We start from the raw sequence: 22,449 nt of genomic DNA on the forward strand, positions 1-22,449 counted from the left end.
TGAACTTTTAGCTCATGAGTGCCATTCAACATTGCCTTCTCTGGTCTCCAAAATTAACCTCATGCCTCTGAGACACTGAATTACCCGATCTCCTTTCCTTGCATCAGGCACTTTCAGTTTCCTGGATTATCTACTGCTTTTGTTCTTCAAGTTGGAAGAACTATATTTACTACAGAATAAAAATTTGCTTTCTGACATTTTCAGCTGCTGCATATTTTTGTCCTTAATTTCTCATAAACTCATAAATCCCTGGACTGAGGTTGAAATGCATCTAATTATTTGCTCCCATAGGATCTACTGATCGGAGCTTTCCTCACTTCTCTCAGGGACATCCTGTGTTGTTGTTATTGACAGTTTGATGTCTAGAAAAAAGACCTTGGGAAAATGTCATATAAAACTGAATTTCAGTGGCTCTTTTTTTTTATCCTTTCTTTATCTCAGCTATGCCAGTTTGGCCTCATCAGCAATACCTTCCAGGAGTGTTCGGACTTTGATACCAGGAATCAATGAGAAACTCTGCCAAGCACAGTTCCTAAGCAGAGCTTTCAAATAAAGCAACACAACCTTCACAGAGTGGGCCATAAGGCAGCTATCAGTCACTCACCACTCTTTTCGGTAAACTGAGTATTCCCAGTAGAGCACTGCTTCTAACTTCACTTTTCCTGTTCATTCTCCTGCCAAATGAGGACCTATTCTAAACTTCCCCAGGGTTCTGGGAAAAGGAAGTGGCCAGCTGCCTGCTGGAAAGGGCTGAATCAGGGAATCCTCCAAAGGACAGTGGAAGATCACATGCATCCAGGAGAGCAAGCATGTTTGGTGCCAGAGTGAGTAATCCCTGAAGATTACTGGGTAATGGAGTGCATACGATTCATAGGCTTTTAATTCCCATGCACTAGAAACATCTTGTGGCTGTATTCTTTTCCAAGGAAAAACTACTGAGTTAAGTATTACCATATTTATTTGCAATGCTGATATGTTGCTGTCTCATGCTAGACCTGTTTCAATCTAAGAAAACAAAGCATTTGTGTTTATAAATTTAATTTCTAAGCAGAAGTACAAAGAACATGGCTGTTTATACAAAAAGAGCATGATATGCTGCCTTCCCAGCAGCACTCTGTGAACAAGATAAAACTAGATTAAAAACATCTTATTTCAGCCAGGGGAACCTCCACCTAAGTCATCAGAATTACAGTGAAAATAATTTTTAAAAAAATGATAAAAAAGCAAAACGTTAAAAGCAAGTATACACATGCCTTACAATCTATTGTTGAACTACAAGTGCATAAAATTTCCTCCAGCAGATGTAAAACACACAAGTAAAGAAAATGGAATGACTCTGTGAATAAATATCTGCAAGTGGTACTGATTAATAATTATGACTACCGTGATGTTTAAGCCTGGCTGGACCAGAAATGTTGCCCTATTTTCACCAGTAAATTTCTTAAAAGGCCAAAAAAAAACAAATAAACAAAACAAAAAAACAAAAATAAAAAACACCACCAAAAACAAAACCAGAAATCTTCAGTGAAGAAGGGAAATATAATGAAGTATTCTGTCCTGGTCAGTAACATCAGAACATGGAGGCTGCAGGACTCTAGTGTCTGGCCAGAGTTGAATAGAAATGCCCTGAAATCCTCAATGACTGTAATGCATTATATTATGATACATAATATAATAATATAATATATATAATATATTTTTTTTTACATTCAAATAATGTAAATCATTCAAACTAGATCATTCAAACTAGAAGTTTCTTTTTCTACTAGTGCTATTAACTGCATAAATTGTTCATGAAGCCTATTATTATTGTTGCTTTGCATGCATATAACAAACAATCAAAACTTCTCAAATAATATCAGTTTTATCACAGTTATTTATGATACAGATTATGGTCACAGAGGTGAAAAAGTCCATATACCTTTAATGCTTCCTCTGTCACTTCTTCTGCAGCTACAAAAGACATTGAAACAGAATACATGATTTTCTGTTATTCCATATATTCTTCACTGAAAATAATGGCAATTTCATAAGAAATGGTATAAAATAAAAGAGGAATACCTAATATTAAGACAGGGAGAATGTTGCTTAATGTTTATGAGCTATTTAACATTAGTCTCAGTAATACACTACTATTATTTTTAGGTAAAAATGACACTAAGTAATTTAATGCACATTATATTTCCTATGAAAATTGTCTTAATCTAATAATGGCAAGTGGAAAATACACCATGATGTCTGCACTTAGTAGTTTAGTGTTTTCACACATATTATATGCTTGGTAGATTTTAATTATGACTCAGGAATGGACCTTGCAGTGATAAAATTTGATTTCTGAATTGGAAATTGTTCTTTTCTCAACACACTTTTCATTCATACTTTTCCCCCTTTTTTTTTTCTTCTCTTTCTCTCTCTTTTTTTTTTTTTTAAATTCTCATGACCCAAATGGCAATTGACAAAAACTTTCCATATCTCTGAAACAAATTACTTCAAATATGATTTAAATGGCTTAAGAAGTCCCAAGCTACTCCCTTCTGCCATTCAGGCTTATCACTGTATGAGTGTATTAAAGTCTGAATGAAAGGCTTACCAGCTTGAATTAATAGCTCTTTGTGAGATATTTGAGTTTCCCTTCTCTCTCTGTTCAACCATACACTCCCCTTTTTTTTTTTTTCCTCTCAGGATAATTATTTTAGCAAATCCGTTGCATATCACAAGGGCAGGGTATTTTACACATTATTCAGTGCAATTATCTTCTTAAGAAGCAGTGTTTTAACCTTAAGAGAAGCAGAATAAGAAAATCATAGAATCATAGAGTGGTTTGGGTTGGAAGAGACTTAAATGTTGTTTAAGTCCAACACCCCTGTAATGTGTAGGAACACATCCCACCAGACCAGGCTGCTCAAAGCACCATCCAACCTGGCCTTGTACACTTCCAGGGATAGGGCATCCACAACTTTTCTGGGCAACCTGTTCCCAGTGCCTCACCACCTTCATAGTAAAGAATTTCTTGCTAATATCTAATCTAAATCTACCCTTTCTTAGTTTAAAACCATTACTTCTTGTCCTATCACTACACTCCCTGACAAAGAGTCCCTCCCCAGCTTTCTGTAGGTCACCTTTAGCAACTGGAAGGCCCCTATAAGGTCTTCTTAGAGCCTTCTCTTCTCCAGGCTGAACAACCCCACCTCCCTCAGTCTGTCTTCATAGGAGAGAAGACTGACACTTTTCTCTCGGCTTTTTATATTAGAATATTACATAAAGAGAAACCTAGGTTAGGTTATTAACAGCCAAGTCCTGGAAAGATCAATACTCAATAACTCTGAAAATAAGCAGTCACTGAAACATAATTCTTCTCCATAAAAACATAATCTTTGCCACAAGCTCTTTGTGTATAAACAGAAAACTTTCAGCAATGATCTAATTGAAATACAGAGATTTAGTAACAAATTTCTCAGATGAGAGAATGAAAATGATTATACTATTCTTTAAGATTTCTTTATTTACCACCTTCTTATAAGAACTTCTCAGATTTGTCTATCTAGGTAAAGTCATGGCAGAGAATTCATTTAAGACCTATCAGGGGACCAGCTCCTTTGGTTTCACTCAACATCTCCCAACCATATTAAGAGATGCTGCCTCAGTATATGAGGAAAAAGCAGCCCCCTAAGATTTTTTTTCTGTTTTTCATCTGACTACTCCCAAATATTTATCAATGTCCTCATGTATTACTGATCTAAATATTTAAAAGATGAACCAACTGCTCTGACCCTCTTTGCAGCTGTCCCCAGCTGGGAGCTTACCTCAAATTTCTCCTGGAAGGGATGACTGCAGCCTGGGCTCCCACTGCATCTGTACTCCACCTCTAGCCAGAAGGTGAAATGGCAATAGCTGAAATCTGAAATTGAAAAGTCAGCTTTGAACTTCACCTACCACAAAAGTGGTTACTGTTACTAGCCTGAAATTCTAATTTTTATCTGGAGACTAGCCTGACAGTTGTTTTGTTATAGATAAGTTTTTTATGTATTGAATCTTTATTTTTTTTTTTTCCCTTATAGAAGAAATTAGTTACCTTCAGCCCTAAACTACCATTATCTTTTCACTTCCTTGTGCTTGCTGTGTTATCTCCTCTCTGTGTCTGTTGTTCTCAGCAGACCTCGGATTTTGTTTCTGTTCCCTGTTTGGATGAGTGATCAAGTTCTCCTGACACTCATGCTTTTAAATTCAGGGTGCATTGTCAATGTGTGCTCATTCAAGTGAGTTCAGAATTCTCTTTACATAAACATTTGTGCCTATAAAATTGAGTCAGATGAATGGTCACGGGAAACAAACACAAAGGATCCATGAAGCATATTGAAATAAACTTGTAAAGCAATAAAAATGAATATTCATAGCCAATTGTTTTTCATTGTTTGACTGGTACTTCTATACAAAGAATTTAAGATGAACCAAATAAAATTAGAATGCAAATTGACAAGAAGAGAAGAACAAAAAAAGTAAAAGAAAATTTGTGGATCAAAATAAAATTTAACAATATTAAATTTCTTGTACACTAGAAATTATAAATTTTACTAGAAAAAAATATTAACAAAGCACAGATTTCAGACAGGAGAAAAAAACATGGTCGGGTTGACGCTACTGTTGGATGCCTCAAACATATCCTCATTTTGTGTGCATTTGATTCTGCAGTTCTAAGTTCGCATTTCATATGGGTCCTACACAGGTAAATATCTTAAAAAAATAATAATCCTTAATACAGTTTAAAAAACAGTTTCAAGCGAATGTATTTGCATTGAAGTATCACGAGCTGCTCCATTGTATAAACCAAATGTGAGCCACAGAAAGGACATTGCTAACAAGGCAAGAAGGATGATGATCTGTCAGAGTGGGCCCAGAGGGGGGCCACAAAGATGATCAAGGGGCTGTAGCACCTCTCCTACATAGAAAAGCTGAGAGAGCTGGGGATGTTAAGCCTACAGAAAAAAAGGCTCCCAGGAGACCTCATTGCAACCTTTCAGTACTTGAAGAAGTCTTATAAAAAAAAGATGGGGAGCAGCTCTTTGCTCAGTTGGATAATGACAGGACAAGGGGAAATGGTTTTAAACTAAAAGAGGGGAGATTTAGATTACATGTTATGAAGAAATTCTTCACTCAGAGGGTGGTGAGGCACTGGAACAGGTTGCCCGGAGAGGTTGTGGGTGTCCCATCCCTGGCAATGTTCAAGACCAGGTTAGATGAGGCCCTGAGCAACCTGATCAGGCAGGGTGGCATCCCTACCTATGTCAGGTGGGTTGGAATCTATGAGTTCCCTTCCAACCCAAGACATTATATGATTGTATGATAAGGGCATCCGGTTTCAAGCAGCCAGGCCTATTATGGCATAGTAAAATGTTAATTTTGATTAGATCTTGTATAGTAAGAGGCTGGCAAATACTTGGTAGTTTCAGATACCTACTAAATCTCTACTCTGAAGAGGCCTAAGAGTTTAAATTCAAAAATAAGACTCTTATGTGCAGCAAAGTTCATAGGAAGAAATATGGTTTACTCTAGCAACTCATGTAATGCAAGAATGACTAGCTTCCAGACATACAAGGCTTTCTCAGGTTTTAGACCAAAGCATCACACTTCAGGCTTGATACATGTTAAGAACAATTGCTCTGACTTTACATTTAATTATGATAATTTGTTTTTGCAGTACCTGAGTAAACATTTGATGATTTGTGAAGTGGCAGGTGAATACTGACAAGACTGAGAACAAAAATACTGTGTAAATGTGCTTGGCAGAGCAGCAGATATAGTCTCAGTGAAGCAGCCTGTAAGGACCCAAGGAAACACCTCTGGCAGCTGAGTCCAAAATGGCAATTTCATGACAAAGTGAATTGTGTACTGCTCTGTCACTGCTGGATTGCCTTTAGGCAACAAGGATACACACACACTGGTGTGCCTTAAACACAAGGGAAAGACTTCCCTCCCTGTACTAATCTTAGGAAAGCAAGAGAGTTTCTGACTAGTGGTTTCTGATTTAATAATCTGCAGGGAAATGCTTACGGCTGAAACTGGGGTTCTGACCAGAAGTTTGCATTTATGCATGTGCACTCTAGCCTTGAGCAGACTGCTGCCTGGAAACCATGACATTTCTCAGTCCCAGAGAAGAGAGGGAAAGCAAATTATAAAGGAGTAGAAAAGAGACCAACCTTTGCAACCTTTGGCAGAGGCCTGGAGCTGTCTCCAACTAAGTGTACTAACAAACTATGATCACAATTTAGGCCTTGGACATCTAACAGCTTCTTCAAGCCATTGGACCACATTGGGACCACAATGCACTTCTTGGCTTGAATTGGGGTGCTTACATTTTAAAAGACCCACAAAAGCCAGTAATAAAACAATGTGCATTTGGATTTTTAGCCATTTTCCTTGATCAAAACTGATAATAATGGTCCAATTTCTACACAAGAGTGCACAACAGGCTACCTGGATGGCAATCTGGTTTCTTCTGTTGGATACAGTGCTCTTGGTCCCTCTCATGTTTATCCTACTTTTGCATCTTAAAAGGGAAATACAATGACTTTTCCAAAAGTTTAAATAGGCTATGTTAATTTATGGTTCCACAAAAAGATCTGAATCTATGTGTCAGTCAGAATTCATTTGCAAATTCAGTTAACATGTTATTTGTACCTTTCCCATGTCGATATTTATGATTTTAAAACTAGTCTGAATATTAGTGCCTGTGGTATTTTGCTGCCCACTTCATACAAGCTCTGTGATTATCAGCTTTTATTATCCTTGTGTTTACATAACACCAAAATTATGGCATGCTTTTTAAAGACTACTTAGATGCCCTAGAAGGTAAAGTACTGACTTTAAAGTACTGACTTTAAGATTCAAGTGGATGCAGTAAATACCATCTCATGCACCCAGCCACTATTTTAACAGTTCAAACCAGTCAGACATGCCCTACCTAATACTGAAGCCAAGTTGTCCTGTTCTTTCTACATGTGGATCAAAAAAAGCTGTGAGAGAACAGCTGAGCCAAGTGGCAGCTAGATGGAAAGGGCTCTGCCCTGTGGGCGTAGAGCCTGGCCACCAGGCAGCAATCAATGCCAGCACCAGGGAGGGCTCTTGGTCCCTGCTGCCTGTGGTGTTTCATCAGGAAGACAAGTCTGGCTCCACTGTGTCATTGGCTCTTCCCTGCATACTCATGCTAACCCAATTCAATCCCACCATCAAGTCATCCGATTACTGTATGTCTTCATTTCCCTCTCTGCAAACAGACTGGATTGCTTTGGTGTACACCATTGAAAGCTCTTATATGGAGTACTCTCACTGGATCTTAATAAACAAATACGCCATCTTTTTACAGGTAGTGAAAGCCTCCTGAGGCCCTCCAGAGGTCCCCAGTTTTCCTGCTTAGGAGCTGGAGCATCAAGCAGACCACTCTATGCTGTCGACTGTCAGAACTGGGATGCCAAGTCATTCTCATCATTGACCGCTGTGGCATCTAACATCTGCTTTGGGGTTTTTATATGATCTTTTAACTCAGGTATAGCACTGTGATAAAGAGCTATCACATAGTTGGGTCTCCAAGAGATTTTCTGTTGAATTGGCAGGAAGGAAAAAATTTAAATATTGGTTGCTTAAAAAAAAAAAAAAAAAAAAAAAAAAGTCATTACTTTTAAGTTTTGCTATGAAAAAGAAGACTGTAGATTTATTGAATTAAAGAATGCTCTTCTATACCTACGTCTTTCAAGAGATGCAGTTATAGTGACAACAAAAGGAGCAATTTAGGTCATGAAATTGTTTGATGCTGGTGTTGCTAAGCATCAGATGGTTTTACACTGATAATACTGTTATAATTTCAAACAAAATAATTTCACAGTCTGTGAAGGCAAGGAAATAATATTTAGGTGAGAAGGAATAGCAGATGCCCTACTGCACCTACTGCTGCAGCCAAATGACATCTGAGCATATTTAGTTTAAGAAATAGCTTTGGACACATTTCAGGGATCAAAGTTTTTTTGTGGTATTAAACAGTATTTTTGACTATTTTTATTCTGAAGTCTGTTAAAAACACATTAGAAAATTCTTTTCCATTTCAGTAAGCAATTGACTTATAAAATTATTTGAGTGCTCAAAAACTACAGATCACATTTCCAGCATCTACAAATTGTACCATGCAGAATCATCTGAAAATATTTTGAAGGATGTAGACAGATGGAAATCTCTTAATTGTTGGCTCACCAGTATAAGCTTTGTGAAAATGAATGTTTGCCAGACGCAATTACATGTCAGAATTTACCCCCGTTTTACTGCTCAAGTGAAAGAGTGTTTTCAAAGAAAATTAACTAAATTTGCTACATAGATTCAGCCAAATTTACAGAGTGAAATACATTAATACTGGTCAGAAGGAAACAGCCCTGGGGGATTTCACTTTTGACTCAAACTGCATTACAACTTTGTTCTGCTGAAGTTTTTATTATGGTTACCATACTAAAAGAGCACATGGGGGAAGGCAGAATGGAAGTTTCTTCTCAATCTTCTCTATCCCTTTTTATTTTCAATGGAAAAAAAAATCTATATATTTATGTAAATTAAGCATTTAATCATATATTGTTTTTGAAACATAAGAACACATTTGTGAAAGCATAATTTAGTAGATATATTTGAATTTACTTTTTTTTTTTTTTAATTACTTGGTGCAATTCACAATCAGTGAGAATTTTATATTTAATGTCATAAATAAAATTTTGGGATTATGGAAGTTCATAGTTAAAACTGTTCACACTATTGCAGTTACAGAAGTGCATCACTGCCTGTACTGGGTCTGGCTGGAATGTTAACTTTCCCTGCAGCAGCCCATACAGTGCTGTACCCTGCACTTGTAGTTGGAACAGCAGTGTTATCACACAAGTGTTGTGTCTACTGCTGAGCAGTGCTGCCACAACATTCCGCCTCTCTCTAACCCTCCTAGGGGGTGGGCAAAAAGTGAGACAAGAAACATCAACAGGGCAGCTGACCTAAACCAACCAAAGGGATATTCCATACCATGTGATGTCACACTCAGCAATAAAAGGTGGAAACAGGAAGAAGAGGGGAGGGGTTGGTTCTTTTTGTGAAAACGTCGGGCCTCCTCCCAAACACCGGCTACGTGTGTTGAGGCCTTGCTTCAAGGACGTGGTCAATGATCGCTCATTTGTGGGAAGTAGAAAGTAATTTCTTTCGTCTGCACTTCCACATAGCCATTTGTTTTATTTGTTTGTTTTCCTCCCTTCTTTTTATTTTCCCCTTTTCCCCTCCCTTTCTGCTTTCCCTTTTTATTTCCCTTTAGTTAAATTGTTTAGTTCAAAATAATCTTTATTTAATTATTATTTTTATTTCCCTTTAATTAAATTATCCTTATCTCAACCCGTGAGTTGTTCTTTGCTTTACTTCTCCCCCTCCTCATCTAAAAGAGGGGGAGTGAGAGAGCGGTTGTGGGGTTTAGCTGCCCAGCACGGTAAAACCACCACACTGCCCAAGGTATATGGGGATTGCTATTGATTATATAAACATTCTAACTTTGGATTTTTATTCACTCTTTTAAGGAAGTGACTTTTAAGTCTTTTAAATATCAGTGTTCCCACTGACTCGTTAGGTGCCCTTAAAATCTTTGCTATTTTAATACATACTTCAAAATGTTCATTGCACTCCATTTTTTACTTTAAAGGTTAGAGGAAAAAAAAAAAAAAAAAAAAAGCACTCAAAAATGTCTTTCCCCAAACAGTAAAATTAAAGAAATAAATGTTTGTTTAGATACCTTGAATTCAGTCCCCAAGTGTAGACAGAGGTTAATGGCTTTAAAAATATGCTAGCTCTGATCATCTCCAACCATTCCCCTGACATGAGCCAGGGATCTTTACAAGAAAATCTGTTCATCTAATCTCTGCCCAACATTGCCAGGTTCATCTTGTTGTCGACAGAAGAGTGGTGAAAACAGCTCTTGGAAGGGCAGAAAGGCATTCAGAAGCTAGGGTTATAGGATCCCTTGGGATAAAATTTCCATTTCTTTCCTCACCGCTACAGTAATGGTGAAATATTACAAGTCAGAAAATGTCCTTTGGTGGAAATGGTGGAAAGTATTTTGTAACTGTTATGATAGCTATCAAAACTGAAAAGAAGTTTGATTAGTAGTTAAACTGGACAGACACAAAAAATGAAGAGCATTCAGTGATTCAACACTGTTATATATGGAGTGGTAATTTGTGTCAAGAAAATGGTTGATATTAATAAAGAAGGGGGAGATTTGGGAATGTGGCCATGGGGGTTCAAAAGACCTGTGGTTGAGACAACATTAGACTCTTAAAGATGAGGCCATCAGGAATATAAAAGAGTTTAGAGGGAACAAAGAAGGGTGATTCAGGAGACTCCATGCAGTCTCTGGTTTCTTGTTCTCCAGATGGGTTGCTTGTTCTCCAGCCCTTAAGGCATGGATGTTTCTGGGTGTTTGCTCTTGTTGTTACATTCAAAGTTGTTTGACCAATGAAAAGTTGTTTTGAAAAGAACTGCTGTGGAGAGAAGGGTTTAAGAGGGGAGCCTGCCCTCAAGATAAAAAAGGAAAAAAAAAGGAAAAAAATGAAGGCAACAGGATGTGCGATGAAGTTATGATCAATAAAGAAGCAGGAAAAAGGAGTGAAGAGGAACAGGCTAGCAGAACGGAGACCAGGACGGGAACAGGCACACTGATCGCCTCATGAAGATAGGTTTGGCCAAACTCAGCAAACTGCTCAGAGAAGCTCGTACAGAAGATCGCTGGAAATAGGCACACTGGAGCTGGAGAGAAGCTCGAACTGAGAGAAGCGGACCTGTTCACACAGCTGCCTGTCACTGGTAAGCAGTTGCTCATTATGGGGAATCATACGTGCTTAGAAACAAAGACTGTCCTGGAAACCTTACAGCTAATTCTCCTTATTAACAATCGGACAGTTTATGAGCCTGAAATATGGGACCAAACTGAGGTCAGGGTGTGGGACTCTGCAACTAAAAATGACAAGGTTGCAGTGGGATTGCTCAGCACCTGGCGAGCAATCTCTGAGGCCTTAAAGAGCCATGTGGAGCCACAATCACAAATGTGTGGTTTGCCAGATAGTGAGGGAGCTGCGGGCTCCTTTGCTGATCTTACTGCTATGCCATGGGCCCCTCTGCTGCTACAGTCATCGAAGGCTTTTGCTGTTATGCCCCCTGGTTACCTGAACATGCCTTTTGACCCAGGCCTCATTGGCCTTGAAAAGGAGATGGATATGTTTTTTTTCAATCTGGGAAGAACAGGATACATAAGACCTGAAGACCGAGTTGCTTGACAACTTAAAGCGAGACATACTGTTCAAAAGGAAAGGAAAATGGAGACTGTTAAGTCATGGAACTTAAAGGATTGTTTGTTACCTTTTCTGATTGTACCTATATATAGGCGTACTCAGGTTTAGTAAGTCATGGAACTTAAAGGATTGTTTGTTACCTTTCCTGATTGTACGTATGTATAGGCAGACAATGTTCTGTATATTTAGAATGTTTGATGTTTGTGTGTGTGTGTTGGTGGAGCGTAGACTCCCTGCACACCCAGTGCTGTTTACTTGCCTTTTATACCTTTTATAAATATTCCTTTTATAAATATTACTAAATTCAGATTGAGTTGAGACTCCATTTATAACAGAAGGAACAACTGCATGTATCAGTACAGGCTGGGGGATGACCTGCTGGAGAGGAGCTCTGCGGAGAAGGACCTGGGGGTCCTGGTGGGTGACAGGTTGGCCATGAGCCAGCAGTGTGCCCTGGTGGCCAAGAAGGCCAACGGGATCCTAGAGTGCATTAAAAGGAGCATGGACAGCAGATTAAGGGAGGTGATGCTGCCCCTCTACTCTGCCGTGGTCAGGCCTCACGTGGAGTACTGTGTCCAGTTCTGGGCTCCCTGGTACAAAAAAGACAGGGATCTCCTGAAAAGAGTCCAGCAGAATCTCACAGACAGGATACAGGAGCATTTCCCCTAGGAGGAAAGGCTGAGAGACCTGGCTCTGTTCAGCCTGGAGAAAAGAAGACTGAGAGGGGATCTTATCAATACCTGAGGTGTGGGAGACACAGGGATATGGCCAACCGCTTTTCAGTGGTCTGTGGGGACAGGACAAGGGGCAATGGCCACAAAATGGCGCACAGGAAGTTCCGCACCACTATGCGAAAGAACTTTTTCACGATGAGGGTGACGGAGCACTGGAACAGGCTGCCCAGGGAGGCTGTGGACTCTACATATATTCAAGCCCCGTCTGGATGCCTACTTGTGCAACCTGCTCTAGGAAACCTGCTTTGGCAGGGGAGTTAAACCGATGATCTTTGGAGGTCCCTTCCAACCCCTACAATTCTGTGAAACGAGTCCCACAACGCCTAGATTTCTCTACCTTCTGTTTAACCTATTGGAGTAACATCTCCAATAACACAACGTTTCCACAGTCTTCTAACACTTGGATTACCCCTAACAATTGAAAAGAGGAAGATGCAGTCTTTCTAGACCTGGCTTGCATCGATAAGAACCCCTGGTTTTGAAGACGACATCGAATGGCGAGTTGCATAGTGGGGTCTTGGTCCTTCCACAGTCCGCAGACTCAGAAGTTTGCAGAGTGGAAGCTTTGGAGAGCTGTATGAACACTGAAGATGCAGTTCTGCAAGAAGCTGATGCAAAAGCTACATGGCACTGGGCAGTTTGGGTGAGGAAGAAGGAGTCTGGCATTCTCACGGTGCATGGTTTAACCGTGTTTAGTCCTGTGGGCCATGTCAACAGAACTGGCTTTGGTTTGTACCCTTCAGGACACCGAGGACCCAATTTCATGTCAGTGGGCAGCACAGCTAAGCGGGCAGTGTACTCTGTGTCACCGGGGACAGAGGAGGGATTTACTGATGGGCAATGTCAGTGTGACCTGCACAATGCTGCTGCGACCTTGCTGGAGCAGTTTGCGTGCTCCTAGCGCCAAAACGTGCCTCTTGGAGGGCCAGGGGCAAGGTGAGGCAGAGCTGGAGGTGGTGTCAGGAAAGCCTCATCGCTCCTGCCAGGCACTGCGCCAGGCCTCAGCCTTGGGAGGCCAGCCCTGCCCTGCGGTCTCCTGGAGCCCATCGGCTGCCACAGCTCCATGCTGCCTAGCAACAAGTGCCAGCGGCCTCGCTACCAATGGGGTGGCGCCTGGCTATGATGGAGCAGAGATGTCGCAGTGCAGGGTGGGTGACATGGTGCTGGGTGTGCTGGGGCTGTGGCACTCTGGCGATGGTGGCGCACAGGCGAGGCGCAGCCTTTGGGCTGCTTGTGGCCCCTGAGGAGTGCTCCTGTGTGCAGCTCTCGGTGTTGTCTTCAATGCGTGACCCTGCAGGAGGGTGTTGTTGTGCAGCTTTCAGTGTTCTTATCACGGCAGCCCTGAGCAGTTCTGCATCGTTCAGCTTTTGGTGGTTCTCCAGTGCAGCCTCTGTGGAGTGCTTTCTTGAGAAGCTTTTGGTGTTTTCTTCACTGCTACTTGAGGAGTGCTTCTGCGTCCAGCTTTTTGTGTTTCCTTCATTGCGTTTCCACCGAGGATGCCTTCATTGTGCAGCTTTTGGGGTTCTTCACACCACGTTTCCCCTGAGGAACGCTTCATCATTCAGCTTTTTTGCATTTTCTTCACTGTGGCTTTTGAGGAGTAATTCTTCATGGGGCTTTTTGTGTCTTGTTCACCTTGTGGTCCCTGAGGAGTTCTTCATTGTGCAGCTTTTGGGGTTCTCTTCACTTTGGGACTCCAGAGGAATGAGTCATCTTGCAGATTTTGGTGTTTTCTTCACTACGGCCCTGAGGAGTTCATCGTGCAGCTTGTGGTGTTTTCTTCTACTCGGCCCTGAGGAGTTCTGCACCATCCAGCCTTTGGGGTTCTTCGCCATGTTTTCCTTGATGAGAGCTTCATCATGCCACTTTTGGTGTTGTTTTCACCTTCCAGCCTCTGAGAAGTGCTTCATCTTCTAGCATTTAGTGTTTTTTTTTTTTTTTTTTTTTTTTTTTTTTTTTTTTTGTTGTTGTTGTTTGTTTGTTTGTTTTGTTTTGTTTTTTCTCATTCCAGGCCCTGAGAAGTTTTTCATCGTGCAGCTTTTGGTGTTTTCTTCTAGTCGGCGCTAAGGAGTTCTGCATCGTGCAGCTTTTGGTGTTTTCAACAATGAGGCGCTTTTTGACACCTACCATGTCTGCAGCCAGACCGACAGCTTTGTGCCTGATGTGTGAAGAAGCACATTCTTCTGTTTATTTTCAATCTGCCAAATGATCATTTCATGTAGAGCTGTCTTTTTTGTACTAGGAGGTGCCATGTTCTGTGATGTTGCTATAAATCTCTTTCAAACCATTTCCAAGTTCTCTTGCCTTATGTACTGGGTTTACGTGGCGATTTTTTTGTAGCAGGAGGGCCATCAGGGTGGGTTCTGCAAGAAGAATCCAGAAACTGCGCCATGTTAGAGAAGGGCCCGCTGCTGGCCATAGCCAGGCCAAGAAGTGCTATTGTTTGCACCTCTGTGAGGCCAGATTTTAGAAAGGTTAAAAGAAACAAACAAATTTAAATAAATAAAAAATGCTGTGGAAGACCAGCTGGGAGAGAGGGAGGAATGAGAAACAGCCTTGCAGATGCCAAGGTCTGTGAAGAGGGAGGGGGAGAGGTGCTCCAGGCGCCGGAGCCTGCAGCCTGTGGTGAGGACCATGGAGAAACAGGATGTCCCCCTGCAGCCCATGATGTGCCACGGTGGAGCAGGGTTCCACACTGCAGCCCGTGGAGGAGACCCCAGTGGAGCAGGGGCAGAGAGCGACCGAGAAGGAGCGGCGGAGAGAAAATGCTACAGACTGACCGCAGCCCCCATTGCCCCGCTCCCCTGAGCCTCTCGGGGGGAGGAGATGGGAGAGGGTGGAGTGTGGGGGGGAAAATCTTACTGTCTCCGTCCTCTGAGTCTGCTTTGCCCATCACGATACCTGCTGAGTGATCTCCCCGTCCTTATCTCAGCCCTTGAGCCCTTGGCATCGTATTTTCTCTCCCTTTCCCTTTCAGGAGGGGGAGTGAGAGAGCGGCCATGGTGGAACTCGACCGCCCACCCGAGTAAAAGCACCACACTGTAACACCTAAACTAAAGTCCCTTTGCTGCATCTGAAGTCCTTTCTTCCACATCCTAAATCTATGGCCTGGGGAGAATCACAGAATCACAGAAATTCTAGGTTGGAAGAGACCTCAAGATCATCGAGTCCAACCTCTGACCTAACGCTAACAGTCCCCACTAAACCATATCCCTAAGCTCTACATCTAAACGTCTTTTAAAGACTTCCAGGGATGGTGACTCCACCACTTCCCTGGGCAGCCTGTTCCAGTGTCTAACAACCCTTTCGGTAAAGTTCTTCCTAACATCTAACCTAAAACTCCCCTGGCGCAACTTTAGCCCATTCCCCCTCGTCCTGTCACCAGTCACGTGGGAAAACAGGCCAACTCCCACCTCACTACAGCCTCCTTTAAGGTATCTGTAGAGAGCAATAAGGTCGCCCCTGAGCCTCCTCTTCTCCAGGCTGAACAAGCCCAGCTCCTTCAGCCGCTCCTCATAGGACTTGTTCTCCAGGCCCCTCATTATTTCTTTTTTTCTTCTTTTTTTCCTCCTTTTAAATTAAGAAATTAAAAAGCCAAGGACATGCACATGGACATGTGCAGTTGTCTTCCTGCCACATTGAGATTAATATGTTGTCTTCTTCTCAGCCCCTCATTGAACATCTTTCTGCAGTTATAGCACTTATGCTCATTCACAATCCAAACTGCATAGACAACCATTCATCCTTTATCTAGAGATACCCATCCCTACAAGAGGATTTTATTATTTATCCTGAGTCTTTTGCTTCCATGTCAGACCCTCTTGTTTGTCATCTATCTCATCATACATTCATTGTCAGCAGTATCATTACTATTTACATGAATGACCAGAGTGATTTAATCAGGTGGTCTTTATTGACCATCAAGGGTTTGTTTTTGTTGTCAGGGCATATCCTTCTCATGATGCATTCAATGCTTCACGGTATAGTTCTGTGATATTTCTCTTCATCAGGAGGCCATGATATCTTTTTAAAAAGACACATTTACATTGATAAAATGTGTATATAAGGACATTATTATTCCTATGCTCTGCTTTTATGTTGTATTTTCTTATGAAAAGTACAACACCTTAGATTGCTTTAAAAATATCTATTTTCCATAGATATTTTCTACAATATGCTTGCAGGATGCAATTCTCTACCCCTGATTGATAGAAAGTCAGTAGAAAATATCATTTTAATTCCGCAACTATTTATGTATTTTGCATAAACAGACTGCTGGCTAAGAACATCCTCTTCAGCCCTGCTTTGAAGACGGGTAATGACAACAGCATACAGTCATGTTCAGCCTTTCACCTAGAAGAATCTAAAAAAAAAAATAAATGTGGAGAACATAGTTTTAAAAGTATTTGTATTTTAGTATAATTTTATCTGCTTTAATGATATGAGCAGTGACAATTATTTAAGAATCTTACTCCAGGAATAAATAAAATACTATAGAGAGAGACACAGGAATTCTGTATTTTGGTGAACAAAAACATGTAAAATTTAAAACAGCTGGTGTCACAGAATATCAAGGATATTCTAAGAGTATTGAGTTAATTTTATAAATGATAAATGTAAACTTTTCTTCACTTGCACGAATCAAAGTCTGCATGGGAGAAGAAAACAAAGTACTGAAAAACTAGTGACAAACTATACTGAAATATCATATATAAATTATTTAGGAATAGCCATGTAGATTGTCTGACTATTGCCCTGACCTTGGAGGAAGACACCGTCAGAGGATCCATAGATATGAAATGGTAATGAGAAGAAATCTGTCCCCTGAGACTTGGCACTTTCTGGGCTATCCTTGCAAAGGATGAGTGACTACTAAATAATGGAGACAAATATGAAAAGCTGCTGTCATTTCAAGATAGGTTTTGGTTTTTTATGTGTATTAAGAAAAAATAATATTTTGCTTAAGGAAAATTCACTGAATACCCCCTTCTTGTCCTTGAAAAAAAAAAAAAGAGAGAAAAGCAAAGCACAACAACACACAAAGTAACAAGTGACTATCCTCTTTCACTCTCACCCTGTTTGTGAGATGATCAAAGTGATTTTAAGAACCTGTAAGAATCAGTATTTTACAGCAGAAAAATAAAAAAATAAATGAAACATTGATTACATCCTGAGAAAGGAAAATCAAGATCATGAAGAGCTAGTTCATCAGAGAGAAGGACAGTCTAAATTTGAGTTGAGAGATGGAGCACAGCTGATCAAACTACCCTAGGTAACCCACAAAATGTCACAAGAACTTTAATGCTAGAGGTCAGCTGAAATCATCAGAAATTTCACAGAGAAACCTGTTCATTATCACAGCACACCGTAACACATATAAACAAACAAATATATAAATATTTAAATATAAATATATTAAATATATAAGTATAAAACAGTATGTCAGTGATGCCATGGAAAGAGGATATTTAGACTTTGCTGCCAATATTTTATGGAGCATCTGATTAGCTGTAAATCTATTGATATCACAGCTTTCTTTATAGATGAGAACTGTAAGAAGATTCCTTTTTAATGCTTTTGCACAAATCCATAGAAGATATACTTTCTTAAAGCATGATTTTCTCCTGATACCTGAAATATTTGGAAGACTTACAGAAGCTATGTGCTGCCTAAACACCATAATATAACAACAATAGGTATGAAGGATGAAAAAATACTTGCTGTTTCCTTGGGAAGTAGGTTAGTTCCCCATGTAGAATGAGGGCAGCATGGGGCACTGATCACACTTGGTGCTGTGCTGGTGACTAGTCTTAATTAGTTCAGAAAAAAATACAACATCTTTTATCTAAAAGCAGAAAATGGAGAGTAATCATATACCAGAAGCAAATGTAATTGGATCTTAAACATAGAATAGGCAAACAAATTGTGTTTTAATTCACATCTAGCCCATGACATTTATAGGTCTTTTCTTTCCATTTCAAAATTGTAGTAACTCTTATCATGATTACTATACTAGTGGCTTTTCTCCATGTCTCTCCATGCTCTGTATGATAATCTTTTTATGTCATGCCCTTTCATTTGGTCTGCTGACAGAGAAATTCCAAAAGCTTCCTGCTGAGGACTTTCTATAAAGGAACAACAGTTACTTTGTTGGAGAAAAAAGACCTCCTTAGAGAGGCGTGTTTTTATAAACCAGCTCAAGAACAGCAGAAGACAGGAGGGGGGAGGAGAGGGGAGAAGACTAAACAAGTTTTCAGGTTTCTTTGTGAATCATATGCTATAATTTACAAACATTCATGATATCTCATCTTTGCCTACACATTTTTACAAGACCAATGCATTTCAGTGAAACAGGCTTACTTTTTTCCTCACAATGCTGTCTGGACTCCCTGTCTAGTATCAATGGCTGGAATACTATCTCCAGTTTTGTTTTCTTACATAAAACTCACAGAATTCAATTTAAAATATGAAAAGTGGAACTGTCATAGTTTCATAACTTAAATTCCTCATATCTGGAGTTATCACTCACATATTAGCCTCAAGGAAAAGCTTTCCTCAGTCCATGGTTAATGCATTTAAAAACTATTTTAATAGGAAACTTGGAAGCCTCTTAGCAAGAGGACTAACCTCCAGTAAAGTACAAATTATAATTAAAGTATTAGCATTAGGAACTGTTATACTGTAACAAAAAGAATTTAATCTTTCCTAAAGTTATATTAAAATCCTAATATATATTTAGTTTTACTACAGCATTGAGCTTTAGCTAAGATTTCAAAATATTTAGAAAATGAAAGTGTCATATGTACAATTTAGAATGGGTACACAATGAATCCATGCTGGACACAGGGCAAATCATTCTGCTCTTTAGTTGTTGTGGAAAGGTGAACCTGCTTTTTCACATATATTCTGGTATCATTAGTTTGGAATACAAGAAAATTGGAAAGAAAGGAGTTTATCCTTTTTTTCCTGAGAATAATATTGAAATACTCCTGAGGCATTTAAAACGTATGTGCCAGACATACTCACTGAATTTCTAATAACTTAGCGGGTATACTGTTTTAGAAGGTAGACTTCAAAGCAGAAATTCTGATTGAACATTGAGTAGGAAAATATATGAACTGAGTAGCGGAACATTTCTGAGCTAAAGTAATTTCTTCCCACTCTCCACAAAATAAAATCAAAAGCTCATTAAAAATGTCAAAACATCAGCAACTTGAAGGGATTTAAGATCTGAGGCTATAATACAGGATTTTGTGATGGTTGCTTTGTCACAAAGAGCATGTGGAAAGTGGTTGTCCCACACCAAATTTGTAGAGTAAGATGTGGAACATAGGACATGAAGTTCACCCTCTCAGTCAAAGTTCAAAACGGGAAGGGTAACAGTTGATAAAGTAAATGAAAGCAACACAGAGTTCTAAAGACTCTGGCCCTGGTCGTGGTTCTGGTGGTATGCTCTGTAACCAGTATGCCACGTGCATTTAGATTATATGATTCAGATACAAAACCTTTCACTGCTGAACACCAAATAATCTGTGCAGAAGACCCTATAAAAGCTGAGTGGTTTGATAGCCATTTGAGAAGGCAAGAAAATTTCTTTCATTCTGGAATCTTACAACAGAAAATTTTGTAATTAAAGAGGAAGAGTGTGACAGACCATATTTCTCCAAGAAATTTTGCTCACAAATGCTCACTTCTCCTTTTCTCTAGGTAAAAACAAAGCAGACCTTAGGCAATTCTTACATCCTAGGATCATCTTAGGATCATCTCTCTTCTTCCCTCCACCAGTAGAGAATTTATTTGTTATTTCTTAAGCTTCTGTTTCCATTTGTCAGGTAGTGAGCCTGGATATATATATATATACTGATATATATATATCAGTATCTACATAAAAGCATAGGAAAAATGATGTGTGTTTAAAATCTGAAAAACTCTGTATAACAAGCATTAGAACTCAGATATTTAATGGATGTCTGGATGTCTTCCAATTTTGTGTAGTAGTTTTTAGCACTCTCTCTCTCTATTCTTTCCAGTAGATTGTTATGCTGAGTCTTTTTTAAAGAAAACATGGATTTCAGTTAAGCATAAATGCCATTACGTATGATGTAAGTTGTATATACTGATAAGTTACAGTCATATTAAAATATTATATAAGCTTAATTTACTATGATTATGGAATTATATTTTTCCATCTGCGAAATGTAGCTTTTAACTGAGGACATATTAAACACATCATTCCAAAGAATCAAAAATGTGGGAATAGCTAGTATTTTTTTTTTTTCTAGCAGGAAAATATGCAAAACTATAGAAGGTCTTATCTCTAAAAATCCTGGCAATTTATGCAGGGTTGTCTACACAACTTACACTACCACAGTCTTTTGTGTGTGTGTGGGGGGGTGCATTTATATGTGAAGCTTTTCTATTTTATCTTTTATCTCTTTAAAGCCTGATCAGGATAATTTGATATACTGATATTTTATTTTTTTTTAATCTAAAAATCTCTTAAACAACTATGGAGTACACAGACAAAAGAGGAGCTGGAGGTGCTGGATCAATACACAAGACAAATGTGTCTTGGAAGTGGATATTGATTCCATTACACAAACATGCTGCAAGTGAAAGGCAAAGGCTTTTCTTCCTGATGTATGTAGATTGTTATGAGTAAGCTTTCCAGAAAGAATAGTTAACTCTGGACAGGGCTGTGATAGAAGTGAGCTGGTACCAGCTGAGCAGAGGCACCCCTGAATGTGTTGTGGGGGATTTGGAACATATATATGCAGCTCTGTACTTTACTATGACCCTTAAAACTGCTCTGAAAATGAAGCAACCAGCTACAGGCAGAGAGGAAGTCTATCCCCAACAGCTTTGAAGCTGGGAAAGACTCAATGCTCAGTGCCAGCAACAGACAGGAGGCTAGGCTCAGAGCGGGGGACAGCTGAGGACTGGGCATCTCCTTCCCACACCTCTGTGCCTGTCTCTCTGGCACCCACACAGGAATCACCAGGTGTCAGGTTGAAACCATCAGGACCCATCTGCTGCAAACCAAAGAAAAAGCATTTTGTTTGCCCACAGACTTTTCCATTTGCTTTTGAAGGTCTGCTGGCAGCATGGGAAGTATGAGAACCCTCCCTCAGCTCAAAATATGACAGCTTCTCAGTGCACAAGAAGTAAACATTGTTTCAAAATATTATATGAAGGTGAAAAAAGGTAGGTTATATATTAGAAAACACATCTGTATACTTGTATTTGTCCAAGTATATAAATATATGTATACATATAAAACTATGTTTTACAATTTTACACGCCTGGCTTAACTGGAGATGACAAAGCTTCCAGCACATCCACCAGGTGAGTCAGACTATATAATAATCCAAATTACTTAGCACAATTTCCTTCTCTGTGGGTCAGTGCAACCCTCTGTATGGAGCCACTACCAAGGTACCAAGTCAGACACCTTCCTGTAGGAAAATCTTACTTCTCTTCCAAAGCAGTATGTTACTTAACATTTCTTAGCATATTTTGTGCTCCCTTTGTACGTGTGTTGAGTCAATTTAAAGGAATACAATGACAAAATAACTCTTAATGTTAAAAAGAATTTTTTTTCTCCCCATTTTCATTTAAATCTGTAGAGAATAATGTAAAGCAACATTTAAAATTGCATGGTACATTAAGGTCAACAGGATACTGGATAATTTTGGCAATTTCACAAGAAGCAAAACCATGGAATTGGAAAACAAAACAAAACAAAAAAAAAACGATAAAAAAATGATCAGTAATGATTAACGTACATTTTACCTTAATTTTAAGGCAGACAGGCAGATACATCTAAACATAGAAGTGTCGTTTGCCCAGCTGTTTTCTGCCTCTAAAAACACCTGAGAAAAAATAAAATTAAATAAAAATTTAAAAGAATGGGGGAGGGGAGCAAGCAGCTGGTCAGTTTCCAACTCTTACCACCCAGATCTGAATGTGAGATCTGCCCCCTTTTCTACCTGCCCAGGGACTGGGTCTGGCCTGCAAGAAAGGTCCATGAAATGCATACCGTATCTCATAGCCAAGGAATAACATATTACAGGGACTGACACCAAGGTGTTAAAAACATATAAATTAGAAAAATCAAGATAAAGTAAAATTAACCCACTTTCTCCATCTCTTTCCTGATAATTAGAGATATTAGCACTTAATTAGAACTATTAGCACTTAATTAGCACATATTCTGTTACCAGGTTATGCCTCCCAGGGAAATTGATGATGAACCCTCCCACTTCTTCCTTTTTTCCCTGGCAAAGCTCAGAGCCAACCAAAAGAGCTTGTACTAGGGGAGTGCATGATCACACTTTGCATATTTTGTGTCTCTTTTTCTTTCCCTG

At 39.5% G+C, this 22,449-nt stretch overlaps 1 long non-coding RNA gene across 2 annotated transcripts; it reads right to left on the reverse strand.

Moving 5' to 3' along the window:
* Nucleotides 1-15,906: 15,906 nt before the first annotated feature.
* On the reverse strand, nucleotides 15,907-22,152 carry LOC137852976 (uncharacterized). Of its 2 annotated transcripts, none has more exons than XR_011094117.1 (3): nucleotides 22,034-22,152; nucleotides 21,875-21,954; nucleotides 15,907-16,445 (listed from the first exon to the last, which is right to left on the reverse strand). It is a non-coding gene; the product is annotated as an uncharacterized lncRNA (long non-coding RNA). The 2 variants fall into 2 exon arrangements; XR_011094118.1 differs by lacking the exon at nucleotides 15,907-16,445 and adding an exon at nucleotides 16,738-16,954.
* Between the last annotated feature and the right edge of the window lie 297 nt (nucleotides 22,153-22,449).

Source organism: Anas acuta, chromosome 3 (genome assembly GCF_963932015.1).
Source record: "Anas acuta chromosome 3, bAnaAcu1.1, whole genome shotgun sequence".
In the NCBI taxonomy this organism is placed as follows: domain Eukaryota; kingdom Metazoa; phylum Chordata; class Aves; order Anseriformes; family Anatidae; genus Anas; species Anas acuta.